Source organism: Gossypium hirsutum, chromosome A05 (genome assembly GCF_007990345.1).
Source record: "Gossypium hirsutum isolate 1008001.06 chromosome A05, Gossypium_hirsutum_v2.1, whole genome shotgun sequence".
In the NCBI taxonomy this organism is placed as follows: domain Eukaryota; kingdom Viridiplantae; phylum Streptophyta; class Magnoliopsida; order Malvales; family Malvaceae; genus Gossypium; species Gossypium hirsutum.
This window is the reverse complement of record NC_053428.1, coordinates 98181842-98197618: the sequence shown is the minus strand read 5'-3', so window position 1 is coordinate 98197618 and position 15777 is coordinate 98181842. Positions and strand designations below refer to the sequence as shown.

General features: G+C 36.1%; 1 long non-coding RNA gene across 1 annotated transcript; it reads right to left on the bottom strand.

Annotated features, from left to right (window-relative positions):
- Positions 1-5311: 5311 nt before the first annotated feature.
- LOC107959902 (uncharacterized) lies at positions 5312-6478 on the bottom strand. The gene is made up of 2 exons (XR_001701001.2): positions 5928-6478; positions 5312-5631 (listed from the first exon to the last, which is right to left on the bottom strand). It is a non-coding gene; the product is annotated as an uncharacterized lncRNA (long non-coding RNA).
- Positions 6479-15777: the final 9299 nt, after the last annotated feature.

The window sequence follows — 15777 nt, the reverse complement described above, 5'->3', positions numbered from 1 at the left end:
CATGCACAGACCAAATATTATTTCCAAAAAAAACTGTACAAGGATTGAATAGAAAATTCCGCTTTTCTTTTCCCTTGCACTATCCTCAGTTATTTGGCGTATTAGCTTTTCTTTTCTTTTTTGATATATTCTTTATTGATGATGTTGGATTTGGTGCCCCAAATATACTATTTTTATCAATGTACATTTATAATTTTTCGAACAAATTGGTTAATAAAATTATTTATAAATTAGATTAATACTTTGTGTATTGTTTTCACGTGGTTTTTGCACGTAAAGTAAAATGGAAGCAAATGTTGCTCATTAGTTGTCTAATGTTTAAGTAATACTAAGCAGTATTACGTGGTCGGATCATAACGGAAAGACAACTTATATTAGTAAACGAACCCAGACATGTCTTTAGTCTAATCAGAAATGAGCAAACCGATTGAAAGTTTGATATGTTTTCTATCAAGTCCAATTGGGGAGATACCTTGTCTTGGGCATCGGAGCGAACGACTCCCAAAAGATAGAGACATAGATGTGACTGTCTGGACTGATGGTACATCGGACTAGACCCAAAAAGAATAGATCATGAATCCGTTTATGGATTTATTCACTTGCGACGTTCATAGTGTGGCATACCTAAATCTCGATTGGATGACGAACTATGTATGCATGACTCATACATTTTGATGTAAGTAAAATACCAAGTTCAAATAGATAAGGAATCGAAAGTTGGTGTATTGGGTATACGACTTCTACAGTAATAGTGCCATTCACAACAGTGGAATTCATAGCCCAAGACATGGGTAAATGATATTCTCTCATTGGCATTACATTGTTGATGAAAAGTAAACGTGGCCATGGGTCGTTCGTCTTTGTGATGAATGTTTTAATTACTATTTGATAGTAATTGACTTTTCATTAAGGAAGATGTAATGATTACCATGAGATAAAATAGGATCATATTGGGAGAATGGATATTATCCCAAAGAGATTAAAGATATCCTGTGAGAGTAACACACTCATGACAAGGTCATTGGATAAGCACTGAGTAGTTACTTTCATAATGGTATGTCATTAAGGAGAGCTCAGTCACGATACTATAGTAGAATGACTTTTAACTAAATGAATTTATAATTAATAGGCAAAAAGTCAAAATTTAATTATAAATCATTTCAGCCCTAATTACATATGTCCAATTGGTCCCTTCGCAAACTCGTTGAAACAAAAAATGAATTGCTTGTTTGAATCAAAATGAATGGAATGAATAGAAATAGATAAATGAATAACACTCAGAAATGATTATGGCTTTCTCCAAAATGGAGAAATGAAATCATTTGAAAATGACTGTGGTTTTCTCAAAATAGAAATGAAAATGAGAAATGATTCATTTCCAAATGTACATGGATTACTAAAAAATATCGGAAGAATGAGTTTATATTTTTCAGCTATTTTAAAGCTCGAAAATAAAAATAAATCATTCGGGCATAATGAATATGTTGAGTGGTGAAATATTAAATATATTTCTCAAAATTTTACTAGGGGTAAAACCATCATAACTTTACTAGGGGTAAAATTGGGATGATAATTATTTAATTGAAAAATTAATGTTTATTTTGAAAAATATAAAAATATGTACTGGATTGGGTTAAATTATAAAGTGTTGAGTTAAAAGTCCAAAAAGGACATATAATTGGGCCCAACATAATGAGAGGCTCGAATCCTCTTCATAATACATATGAGGGGAAACATACCATATTAGTCCTTCTCCCTCTCTTAGTTGGACTAGAAAGTTGTTTTTCTATTTGAAATAAACCTCTACAATTTAACAAGCTTTCTATCTTCTCTCCTTATGAATAGATCTCACCAGCAGAGTTATTTACATAACTTAAGAGATTGTTACTCTGCCAAAAAATAGAGATAATTTATTCTAAACTACTAAATATAATTTTCTAGAATAAGCATTCTATCGATTTCTATTAAAGAAGAGAGAATTTTTGTTTTCACCCAAAATGAAAAGAAATTTTTTTCTAGTTTTGTGTTTTGATTCAATTGGTACAAACCTACACTCGAAGCAGTTCGTGGTACGAGAATAACGGAGAAGATCATTTGGTTGAAAGCCAAAAAATGTCAAGGATTTGTTTATCCTAAAACACAAGTATGATTTTGATTTAAGGTTTATTTCTATAAATATCACAAATTAGGTCATTTTCAAAATTTTAATTTTTCGCTGTGCAAGAAAACAGTTTTCAAATCAGATTTTTTTCCAACAATTGGAATTAAGAGCCAGGTTGTGCTATGTTTATAGTGTAAACCAAGATCGAATCTCTCTCTTCATCTTATTTGGTTGATATTTGATAAGATGTGACATTTTTGTACTTATTTGCATGTTTAAGGGAATAAATGTGATATTATATATTTATTATATAATTATTTTTTTCTTTTGCCAAGATTGTGGTTTTTAGGAAATAAACTGTGGACTATCATCTCTACGTAAGATTTTCTTTTTAGAATTCTTGTGAGCCGGAAAGGACACAAGACTTAAATTTAATTTTTTTTTTCCTAAAATGAGTCCATGAAAAGGAGAAGATGGAGCGATGATGGTTGAGGACACAATGAATGTCTTGTGGTGAAAAATTATGTAATTTTTTTATTTTTCATTTATTTTCTAGAAATAGAACCATGGAAACCTTGACTGACAAGTTTATTTTAATTACCTATCTCCTTATGTATCTATTTAGTAATTGTTAATGATATAATTGTAATATGTATGTATGAAATGATCCACAGTTGACCGATTAAAGATAAGAAATGTGATAATGAGAAAATACATGTGTTGTATTGATGAGAAAATACATGTGTTGTATTGTTCCATTCACTTCTTTAGGTTATTTGATTACTGTAAGAACTACGATGATGAAAAGATGCTTTGTGGTCAAATATGACTCACCTCCCTTTCTTGGAACCCTACCTGGTGTACAATTCATATTCATTTCTTCGATTTTTTCCCTTAAAAGAAAAATTGGAGAGAATCAAAATTGTTGATTTTATGAATAAATGAATTTGAATATTATAAAATTGCCAGAGCATGTCATGCACATATGAGATAAACATGCCATATAGTTTAGGAAAAAATGTCATACGTACTTGTCATGTATATATTAATCATTCATGACTGAAACTAGAAAATAAAAGTGAACATAAACAAAAATGCTAGACTTAGGGTATGAGATCCAACACTACTCCCAACAGCAGCCTAAGTAGAAAGTAGTAGGGGTCTCATGCCCCACGCTGTATGCAGGAACTGGAAACTACCGATGGGGCAACCTAGTGGGTTTGGGTAGGTGTGGAGCAGTACTAGCACTAGCAGATAGTGAGAACGCTTCTTGCGTAAAGGCTAGTTGCAGTAAGGTCAAGTAGCACTGAGTGGCAATTGAAGTCGATAGGTATATCGGTGGAGAAACAACAATAGCGATGGTTTGAGACAACGAGTGGAGGCAACAGTTTGGATTTTAGGGTTTGTGTTCACTTTTGGGACTTTGACCTAATTCATGAAGACCCAAAGTATGCTTTGGGATAAAATTTTATTTTATTTTAACTTTAATTTTTCCCTTAGGATGAAACCATGGAAATTTTGACTAGTTAGTGTCGGTTTAATTTTTTTGCTTTTCATATTCTCAAATATTATGTTTGTATGAATAACGATAAATCGAGAAGCATGTCCATGCATATACGTATGAATAAGTATGCCATAGAGTTTACGAAGAATGCCATCTATAGTTGTCTGCATAAATTTGACCATTCATGCTTGAAACTAGAATTAAAAACCTTACAATAATGAAATTCATAGCCCAATAAAGGGTAAATGATATCTCTCAATGGCACTACATGATAGATGAAAAAGTAACGTGATCAGGGTCATTTGTCATAAGATGTATGATTTAATTTGTATCTGCTAGTAATTGATTTTTTCATGAAAGAAGAACTAATGATTATCATAAGATAAAATAAGATCATATTGGGAGAATAAATTTTATCACAAAGAGGTTTACGATTTCCTATGAGGGTAACACACATATGACATGGTCATTAGACAAACAATTGATATAGTAGTTTTCATAATGGTATATAATAGGGAGAGCTTAGTCATGACACTTTCGTGGGATGAGTCAATGATTCAGTAATGTTGTAAGTAATAGACTAAGAGTCGAAACTTAATTACAATTTTTTGAACTCTAATTATATATGTCTAAGTGGTCCCTCTGCTAGCTCAATATAACCATGATGATTTGCATTAATCAATGACATGAAATTGTGAAACAACGAACTAGATAAATAGATTGCATATATCATCATTCACAATGAATGCATTTTCTCGTTATAAACAAGATATGGCTTGGAAATTAATTAATTTTTTTGAATTATTAATTAATTTTTTATAATTAAATAATTAAAGTTCGAAGTGAAAATTAAATCAATTTCATCATAGTTTTATGAGAACAAGTTGATAAATTCATTTACTCGTAAATTCTAGTATGATAAAATTGTCATGACTTTAAAGAAATTAGAACTAGGTTGAGAAAATAATTTAATTAATTAAATGAATAAATAATAATTTTGGGCATAGAAAATATATTTATTGAGTTGGATAAATTATATGAAGATTTAAAAATCGGATAACACATATAATTGACCCAATAAATTATGAGGCCCAACAAAGCCCTGTTTAATAGAGTGGGGAGCAAACCCTAGCCCAATAGAAGGTGTGCTACTAACCCTTACATATACTTTCCTAGCAGGAGTCAATTTTTCTATTAAAATATTATTATTTTGGTTACACTTTGTTTGACTGAGATTCTTGTTACTTTCTCTATAAATAGACTAAGGGTTAGGTTAAAGATACTCCTTCCATAATATATTCTATATTTTGATAGAATTCATCTTCTGTTTCTAACTTCTGAAAGTTTCATTAAAGTTTTCATCGATTTACGAATAGAGCCTACACTCTATCAATTTGAGGTTAAGATTAGTGGATAAGAGTGAATGGTAGAAATAGGGGCGAAGTCAAAACAATTTTTTAGGGGAAGCTGAATGAAAGTTTAACTTTTTATAGTTTATATCTTTATAATTTTAAAGTATTAAATTAAATTTTTATAATTTTAAGGGAGCCAAAGTGCAAATTTACCTTTACTAATTTAAAATTTTAAATTTTTTTAAAAAGTCTAAATAATAATTTATTATTTTTGGGGGTGGGGCCCCTACCAGCCCCTAGCTTTGCCTCTAGGTAGAAAGCCAAGAACAGCTAAGTCCTTTAAATTCGAAAATGTAGATATAATTCATGTAAGAGATTTATTGCTATCAATGTTGTAAACAGGCCAATTTGCTCGGCCCCTTTGAAACCCAAAATAAATACAAAATAAATAAATATAAAACCCAAGTCTTATAACAGTCCAAGTTACATGATTAAAGACCCAAGACCCAAATACAGGCCCGATAGGCCCAAAAAATTACAACTTTAGACCATTAGGGTTCTCTCTCTTTGCGCCACAGCTCTCAGCCGCCGTACAGCCCCAACGCCGCTCGTGCCTCCACGTCAACAACCCTTGTACGCCAGTACAGCCTCGTACACAAGCCACGCACCTGTACCTGCGAAAGGAAACAAAAAACAGCAGCGAGAATGGCAGCCAATAGGAAATTATTTGTATTTTTCTCTTTTAATTTCTTTTCGGCTATAAAGCCAACTATTCAATCTTTGTAATGGTTACTTACGAACACACGCATATTAAGCACACAGAAATATAAAAATACGAAAAATCAAGTCGATATTTTTTGAAAGGTGATTTTAAATCTCATTTTTCTTTTCCTTTTTGGAATGGATCTTCTTCTTTGAAGTTTGCATGTGTTTTTTTTCATAAGAAAATAAAAAAAGGAGAAGGGTTTACCTGATTATGCCTACGGGTTCGGCGTCGAAGTCCCTCTGGCGTGGAAACGAAATTAAAAGGGGGAGCCTTGGGTCTTGGCGGCGGTGGAGGCACATTGAGTGCCGGTGAAACCCAAGAGTCGGCCCTAGGGGTGAAGGTTGCGGCGCTGAAACCCTAACAAGTGGGTATTTGGCCTGTAACTAGAGAAAATGGCAAAATGCCATTCTTTTTCTTTAAAATTTTAGGCAAAGAACCAAACGGCGCCGTTTGGGGATATTGGAGGTCCGCGCGTCAACCTGGATAGCGACCCGGATCCGCGCCTTTTCATGCAGAGCGGGAAATTTGCACGCCAGGTCCTCCATATTCGCGCAGGCCTTCGAATGCGCCTTATGCGTCTTCTTTTTTTTTTTTAGGCTTGCACGCCAGGTCCTCCATATTCGCGCAGGCCTTATGCGTCTTCTTCTTTTTTTTTTTTGATTTAGGCTTGCGATTTGCGCTTTATTGCAGTCTGATCAGTACGTGTGTGCTGCGTTTTGGGAGCCTGAGATATTCCCAGATCGAGCCCCTGTGCATTTGCGCGCATTACACATTAGTCCCTTTTTTATTGTTTTGTTTTCAAATTATCCCTTTGATTTTGGATTGATTCTAATTAAACCCTTTTAGTTTATAACTTGTATTCTTAACTACTTATTCATACGATTGTCTTGAAGTTTCTTTTTATTATGTTAATATTTTTATTTTATTTTCTATATACATGTATATTTGTACATGCACAACTTTGTTTTGTTTTGTAAAGTCACTTTGAATTTCTTTGTGCATTAAGTTATTTTAACATTCTCATATAACCACTTGTTTAAATATATATATATATACACACGGATACTTTGTATTAAAGCTAATTTTATTATATATATATTAACCTTATGTTGTTTGACATACCTTGTTAAAACTTATTTTTGTATTGCATTATATAACCCATGTAATGTCTTTTGAGCTATTGTCATTATATGTATATACATTGTGGACACTCGTATTTAATCTATACATTTTATATTTGTAGTTTTCTTACATATACAAGTATGTTCTTAAATCTACTATGTAGTTTATAATAAAATTAATTTAGCCCTACATATATTTCAATGTTATTTTGCGTGTACTTGCTTTTAAAATCATATGTATATATTAATACACTTATTACTTTAATATTTTTTTTATTTAAAACACTTTTTGCTTTGTGATTTATCAAGTATTTTCTTTATGTATATGAAATAATTTTGGAAATTTCATTGTTTTTTTGTAATTATAAAATTATTGTTGTTTGAGTATATCTTTATATTATATTGCTTTTGTGTATATATAGTCTATTATTTTAAATGTTTTGATATAAGGATGTGTATAATTTTTAGATTATTTTAAAAAGAATTTATAGGTATCTTATTATTAATCTCATGTTTTTTAATAGATTTACGTGTATATATATTTTTTTATAAATCTATTTTGTCTGTTATATCTCATCTTGTATCCTTATTATTCTTTTGCATTATATATTATTTAAATCATCATGTAGTTTATCAACTCTTAAATATATTTGTGTTTAAAATATTTTACATGCAACTTGATTCAAACTTTCATTCTATAATATCCATTTCAAAGTTATATATATCTATCCCTAGTTTTCTTTTTATATACAAATTTGTCAACCTACATTTTATGTGTCCATTTATTTATCATTTTTTGGAATAGTTTCATACCATATTACTTCGTTGCTTTGCATTTTTGTTTTGTGTATCTAGTAGTAGTCATGTTACGTTGTGCCATGCATGTTATCATTACATTATTCATTCGTTGTTTCATATTGTCATGTTAATTATTCTCTATGCATGATTGAGATGGAGTTATATTTCCAAACTAGTTATGCTTAGTCATTTAAGTTCTTGTAGTTGATTAAATAAATTGTATTATCTTCATTTTTCCATTGTCGTATTTTGATGCGTACACATATATCATCATCCCATATCATCGTTTTCCACTCGATTTTTGGAATGTGGTTTTATAAAATCCAAATTTTATGGTTAATTTCGTCTTATTTCAAATCGAATTAATACATTTTAAGCTAGTTTCACAATTATTTAAAACGAAGGCGATATTCGATATTTGACAATTCGTGGAATCGTGCCCTAACATGTTGGGTTGCAATTTCTCGTTTGCTCAAAGTAATCGAAGGTCCCTTCAAAATTTCACTCATGTCTTCTAAAAATCCTTTAAAACGAAGGTAATGCTCGGTGTTTGACAATTCGGGAATCATGCCCTATCGTGTTGGGTTGTGATTTCTCGTTTGTTCAAAACAATCAAATATTCCTTTAGGTTTTCACTCATGGTTATTAAAAACCTTTCAAAACAAAGGATGTTTAATGTTTGGCAATGTGAGAATCGTGCCCTATCGTGCTGGGTTACGCTTTTTTCATTTGTTCTAAACGATCAAAGATCCCTTCGGAATTTCACTCACGTTTTCTAAAAACCCTTTAAAACGAAAAAAATGTTTGATGTTTGGCAATTTGGGGAATAGTACCCTATCGTGTTGGGTTGCAATTTCTCGTTTGTTCAAAATAATCGAATATCTCTTCAGAATTTCACTCGTATTTTCTAAGGTGAGGCAATGTTCAATGTTTGGAAATTCGAGGAATCGTGCCCTACTGTGCTGGGTTTTGGTTTTTTGTTGGACCAAATTGTTGGACATCCTTTTGTAATTTTCAAATTATAAACTTTCGGACGTCAAAACAAGAAGATTCTGGCAACCAACTCGAGTTATTCAAATGTTATTAAAAAAGGAACCACATTTCAAAAACAATTTTAATTTTAGACATAAGGCAGTATTTAATAGATTTGGTACCAGTTTTGGGCGTAGTAAGGGTGCTAACCCTTCCTCATACGTAACCGACTTTCGAACCCATTTTCTCAAAATTCGTAGACCAAAATCGTTGTTTTAGTAAACTAAAAATGTTTTATTAAAATAACCTCATTCTTAGGTGATCCGATCACACCAAACAAAAGGATCGGTGGCGACTTCATATTTCTGTTTTTCAAAAGTCGATTCCCCTATTTTCATTAATTATAAAATTTTCAAAAAGGGGTGGTTTCGACAGCTTGGCGACTCCACTGGGGAACCTTTAAGAAAGTCTAGCCATAAAATCGATTATTTGCTGTCCTTCTGTCGAAAATCGAAAACTTGTTTTGAAAATCATGATTGCATTCATTTGTATGATTGTTATGGTTTGGATCTCATAGAATAGTACTGCATTTTATTGCATGATCGCTGTGGTCACACCTTCTAAGTGGGAGTAAGAAACTACGCTTTCGTGAGGTTTTCACCTCCACATGGGCTAGTGGATTGCTTCCGGGGTACATCCGTACCTATGATTTTGTGAGATTTTCATCTCCACATGGTCATAGGAAATGTATCCCCCCGAACCGAACTCAATCTATATGAGCCTATAATGGGTGAAGATTGAGGAATCTGCTGGTTCGGGTACCTTATCTCTAGAACCGAACCACATATAATGAACCTTAGGAGCTATCCTTCGGTGGAGCCTCGTCGAGCCTTAGTACTTACCCATATATGCGTTGTAATTTATGTGCTTGCATTTTATCGCTATTATCTGATACTAACCTGTGTTTTGTTTTAATTGTTTTTTTTGCATGACATTGCATATTAAAGGAGGTGTTAATCCGTATTCAATTACTAAGTTAGAAAGTTTGACATAGAGAATGAATTTCTTAGTAAAGTCGAGGATAATTCAGCCATTCGTGCATGGTCGGAGAGGCTACAATCAGAGAGAGGGGATAGCTTGGCAGAAGGGTATATATCGGAGTTGCAGGATTTCATTTGTGTCAATGTAGTACAGAATGAGTTGCAAGAGTTGAGAGACATTTGGGCTAGTTGGGATGAAGGGATCAAGCAGTTGTTTTACTAAGGCTACGGTGATATATCCTACTTGCTAGACATTAGAATGCAGAAGCATCTATTTCGGGTTATAGTTTAGTTTTGGAATTCTGTGTACAAGTGTTTCACCTTTGGAGAAGTGGATTTAGTACCTACCATAGAGGAATACACTACTCTGCTCAGGTGTCCAAAAATTCAGGTCCGAAAGACTTATGCCCGGGTTTTTAATAGTCAGGCTTTCGTGAAGAAATTGATGAGCATTTCAGGGATGAACGAGCCTTGGGTCACTGCTCGAATTCAACAAAAAGGAGATAGTAAATGTATTCCTTGGGAGAATTTGTGAGATTTGATCTTGACCCATCCAGATGAGAGAAAGAGGAACGACATCTTCGCCTTAAGCATCTACGGATTGGTAATTTTTCCTAAGGCTTTAAGGCACGTAGACGAGGCAGTCATTGACTTATTCGATTTCCTTGAGAAGGGAATCACACCGGTACCGACGATATTGGCTGAGACGTTCAGATCTTTGAGCTCATGCCGGAAGACAGGCGGGGGCGGTTTATTGGATGTGCACAATTACTGATAGTATGGTTTCATGGGAACTTTTGGAAGGTAGACAAGGTTTCCTATCGGGTCTTTTCCGAGGGTTATTCCCCGTTAAAAGAATAGGTAGCTATACAAAGGAGAGAGAATATATCGGAGGAGAAGTGGATGGAAATTATTCAGAACCTCAAGGAGGGGGATATCGAGTGGAGAGCTTATTGAATAGTTTCTGATGAGATCATGTACCAATGTGGTAACTTTGATTGGGTGCCGTTGTTAGGAATTTGGGGAGCTACCGGGTATACTCTATTACTTGCGCTGAGGCAATATAAGTCGAGGCAGTTTGTACCCACGACCTACGGACTTGCTCAGAGTGAATTCTCTTTTAAGGGTGCTCACTATAAGAAGAAATTTCGGGAGCTATCAGATGCTTGGAAGCAAATTTGTTGGATAAAGAGGTTGGCCATCGACTCCATGGTAACGCCCGAGTATGACGGATGGTTTAAGAAGAGGGTTAATGATAATGTTCCTAGGCTAATCTTGGAAAGTGTTCGACCTATGGGGGAACAATTACAAGTCGCCCCGTTAGAATTGGAAATTATAAGGGAAGATTTCGAGAAGAAGAGTTCGAAACTTGGGAAGAAGATCGAACAATTGGAGGAAGAAAAGATGCACCTAAGGTTAGACGCTGATGTCCAGAGGTCAGAGGCTGAAAAGTGGAGAAAAGGGAAAACTAAGGCCGAAGAAGATCTAAACAGCTTGAAGGCAGACTACAAGAAGCTGCGTCTATCTATGAGGACTGCAGGTTTAGGTAAGACTTCCAAACAATGGCGCCATGAAATTCGAGAAGAAAAAAGCCAATACCGACCTGTGGGAAAGGAAATTTCGAGAAGCTCAGGCACGAAATGAAGACTTAAAGAAGAGTCTGTCGGAAAGTAGAAATGAGCGAGGTGAATCAAAGGCTAAAGTGGTAGAACTTAAGAAATCTCTGCATCAATATCGAAACCGCAACACCGCAATGGAATTGAGGGCAAGCTTGAGCAAGATAGAAGAAATGAAAGGAAAAATAGAAGAGTTAGAGGTGTCACTGCAAAACTATGAGATGCGGATCCAGTTTTTTGAGGTAAACGAGGATCGTTGGAAAGAGCAGCTTCACCATGCGCAAGACCAAGTCAAAAACAGAGATTACCTTATGGGGGAAGCCATAACACAGATTCGGGAGGTAGCCGACTACTTGCAAACTTTAGCGGTACAGGCAGACACACTCAGTGTGAAGTATGAGTTGGAGTCAGATCGCGGACAAGAGCTGGCCTTGTTGCTTAGAAAATTTACGACTTTGAGTGTTAGAGCGAAATTTTATCTGTAACTCAACTTTATGTAAAAGATTTTATTTTCAAGTAAAATTTTCTAAAGGGAATTGAATCAAAATTGATGCCTCCTTTACATTCATGCATTTGCATTACATCATATCATTATGCATTAAAGGCCATAAGAGGTTTCTAATTAATTAATTAAAAATCACTTCAGTAACCTGGAAACCAACGAAAACCAACCAACCACCCACCCCTGCGGTACAAGGAAAAAATCAATGGATAAGAGACTCGAGAAATTGGAGCAAATGCAAAAGGACATGCAAGAACAAATGCAGTCTCAGATGCAAGAGTAGCTAGCTAAGATTCAGCGAGAGATGAAGGAACAAATGATGGAATCCCAAAGGGAAATGATGACTCAGTTATCCCAATTGCTGTTGGGAGGAACGGATAAGGGAAAGGGCTCCATGGATATTGTTGAGGAAACTAATGAAGGTCCTCAATACCCCCTGGCTTCACTCTGACACATGTACCGATAAAGCCCGAGATTAATCTACCAAAACCATCCGTCACAATCATGCCCCAGAAGGTTCAGACCGGAACTTCAATACCGATGAACTTCTAAACTAGCTCAGGCTCTAACTTTGTCAACAACCCGAACTATCCGCCCGTTCCCGATTTGGATGAAGTTTTTAAAGAAGAAAAGACGAGGATGGATTCGCAAAAATAATTGGAAGAACGGTGTAGATGGCTCGAGAAGAAATTCAGAGCCATGGAAAGCGCGGATCATCATCAAGGGATTGATGCTAAGGACCTGAGTTTGGTCCCAGATTTAGTCATTCCCCCTAAATTCAAAATGCCCGAATTCGAGAAATACAATGGAACAGGCTACCCTGAAGCCCACATCACTATGTTCTGCAGGCGAATGATGGGATACGTTAATAATGACCAGCTATTAATCTACTGTCTTTAAGATAGTTTGGTCGGGGCGGCGTCTAAGTGGTACAACCAATTAAGCCGAGCTAAAATTAACTCGTGGAAGAATCTGGCTCAGGCCTTTATGAAACAATACAATCATGTGACAGACATGACCCCCGACAGAATCACTCTCCAGAACATGGAGAAGAAGTCAAATGAAAGCTTTAGACAGTACGCACAAAGATGGAGAGAAGTGGCAATACAAGTACAGCCACCGCTTCTAGAAAAGGAGACGACGATGCTCTTTATCAACATCTTGAAGGCCCCTTTTATCATGCATATGTTGGGAAGCGCTACCAAGAGCTTCTCTGACATAGTGATGACGGGGGAAATGATCAAAAATGTTGTTAGAAGCTGTAAGATAGAATCAAGAGAGTGTGCCAAGAAGTCAACCCCGAGGAAAAGAGATAATGAAATGAACAACACGAGCACATTTAACAAGGGTCAGTCCAAGTCACTTACCGTAAATCAGCCAAAGACGGTAGCCACCAATCAACGTAGCTCTGTAAGACAAGAATCTAACGCAATGGAGAACACAGAAATGCCACAATTCACCCCTATACCCATGACATATAGGGAGCTCTACCAGAACCTGTTCAACGCTCACGTAGTGTCTTCTTTGTACCTGAAGCCATTGCAGCCCCCGTATCCCAAATGGTATGACACAAATGCCCAATGTGAATACCACGCGGGAATCACCGGGCACTCAATCAAAAATTGTACCGCGTTCAAGAAAGTAGTCGAAAGACTCATTAAGATGGGGATCGTGAGGTTTGACGACCCAGCCGTACCCAATGTAGCAGGAAATTTGCTTCCCAATCATACCGACCAAGGAGTGAATGGGATAAGCGAAGGCAAAAATAAGAGGATTAAGTGTGAGGTTGCGGAAGTCAAGACTCCGTTGAGATAGGTGTGGAAGGAGATGGTTGAGAGAGGGCTGATCGTGTTGGATTCAAGAGAAGCATCTGAAAGAGAGAGGAACTGCTGCGAGTTCCACAATAAGATGGGGCACGAAATCCAAAAGTGTGTGGAATTCAGGGCCCTAGTACAGAACATGATGGATAATAAGGAAATGGAATTCTATAAAGAGACCGAAGACCCCGTAGGTGGAGATATATGTGCGTCAGAGGGAGAATCGACGGCACAGAATCAAACAGTAAACTATCCCATGGTTATCATATCGAGACCTAAAAAAAATGGAGCTGGAGTACAAATGCCACCGAGGGTCATAATCCAAAGACCTGCAGTCTTCCCCTACAAAGACAGCAAAAAGGTCCCATGGAATTATGATTGTAATGTGACGATTCCGGGAAAGGAAAGCCTGGTTGTTGCTTCAAAAGGGGACCAAGATGGGGGTTCCTATACACGTAGTGGGAGACGGTACGATACAGCAAATGAGGAGACACAGCCCATAAAAGGAAAAGCCCCAGTGGTCGAAGAAATGAAGGAAAAAATGACCAAATCTATTAACGAGCCAGTTAATGAAGAGGAGGCTAAGGAGTTTTTAAAATTCCTAAAGCATAGCGAATACAGTGTGGTGGAATAGCTACGTAAAAATTTGGCTCGTATCTCGATTCTGGCCTTGCTTCTAAGCTCGGAAGTTTATCGCAACGTATTGATGAAGGTCTTGAATGAAACATACGTTGCCAACGGTATCTCCATTAACAAACTGGACCGTTTGGTTAGCAACATGAGTGCCAACAATTATATTTTCTTCAATGACGATGAGATACCACCCGGGGGCATGGGGTCAACTAAAGCTTTGCATATCACCACGCGCTATAAAGGGTATACGCTGTCAGGCGTACTGATTGACAATGGTTCGACCTTGAACGTCTTGCCCTTGACTACACTTAACAGATTACCTGTAAACAGCTCTCACATGAAAGAGTGCCAGAATATAGTGAAAGCATTTGACGACACGGAGAGAAGGGTGATGGGCAGAATCGAGGTACCTCTGCAGATCGGGCCACACACATATGAGGTGGATTTCCTAGTAATGGATATCAAGCCCTCATATAATTACTTATTGGGGAGGCCCTGGATACATTCAGCTGGGGCAGTGCCTTCTTCGTTGCATCAAAAGTTGAAGCTGGTATTAGAGGGGAGGTTGATAACGATCAATGCTGAAGAGGATATCATTGCAACTGTGAGCAATAATGCGCCCTATTTGGAGACGGATGATGAAGCAATCGAATGTTCATTTCGATCTTTGGAATTTGTTAATGCGACCTTCATCGCAGAAGGAAGCAAGATTCTGGTGCCAAAATTGTCCAAAACCACAAGGATGAGCCTACAGTTGACGATTGAAATGGGGGCCCTACCCGGAAGAGGACTCGAGAAACATCTACAAGGAAGGATTGAAACACCAATGCTGAAGGACAAGAGAGACCGTTTGACTTAGGATTTAAGCCAGATGCAAGACAAAGAAGAAAAGAGTTGGAAAAGAAGCAAGAGAGAAGGAGGGCACGGTTAACGGGGAAAGAAATCAAATGGGAACCAATGATATTCCCCCCACATATCGAAAACCTTTGTGTCTGGAGGAATCATTCATCTTGAGAGAGGTACAACAATGAAGGGAGCCATAGAAGAAGGGCTAGAAACCTTGGACATCAACGCCACATACGAAGAGGAGACGAGAAAAGAAAATTTGTTGGGCATTTGCCCCTACACACCTAGAATTGTTCTGGACAACTGGACTGCGGAAGAGATTCCTGTAGTTTTTAGAATAGATTCAGAGTAATGTCCAAAACACACTTATTGCTCTAGGCCTAGGAGTAATAAGAATCTTTTGTGAAATAGGCTGATGTTTAAAAACGTTATTTCAATAAAATGCATGGTTATTATCATTTTGAGCAGATGTTCTCTCATTCTTTAAATTTCACTTATAAACATGCAAATGATTACTTTCGGATTCTTTTATTTTTGAAACATTCTTCTAAATATTCTTTCATTTGTTATTCATAATCATACCATACAGATAAATATTTTAAATTCTTTTAATTCTTTGTATCTACTTTCATCCTCATAATAGGTCCCCAGATATCAATGATACGAGTGACACTGCTAGTGACTCAGAATTTTCTTTTGAGCGAGATGT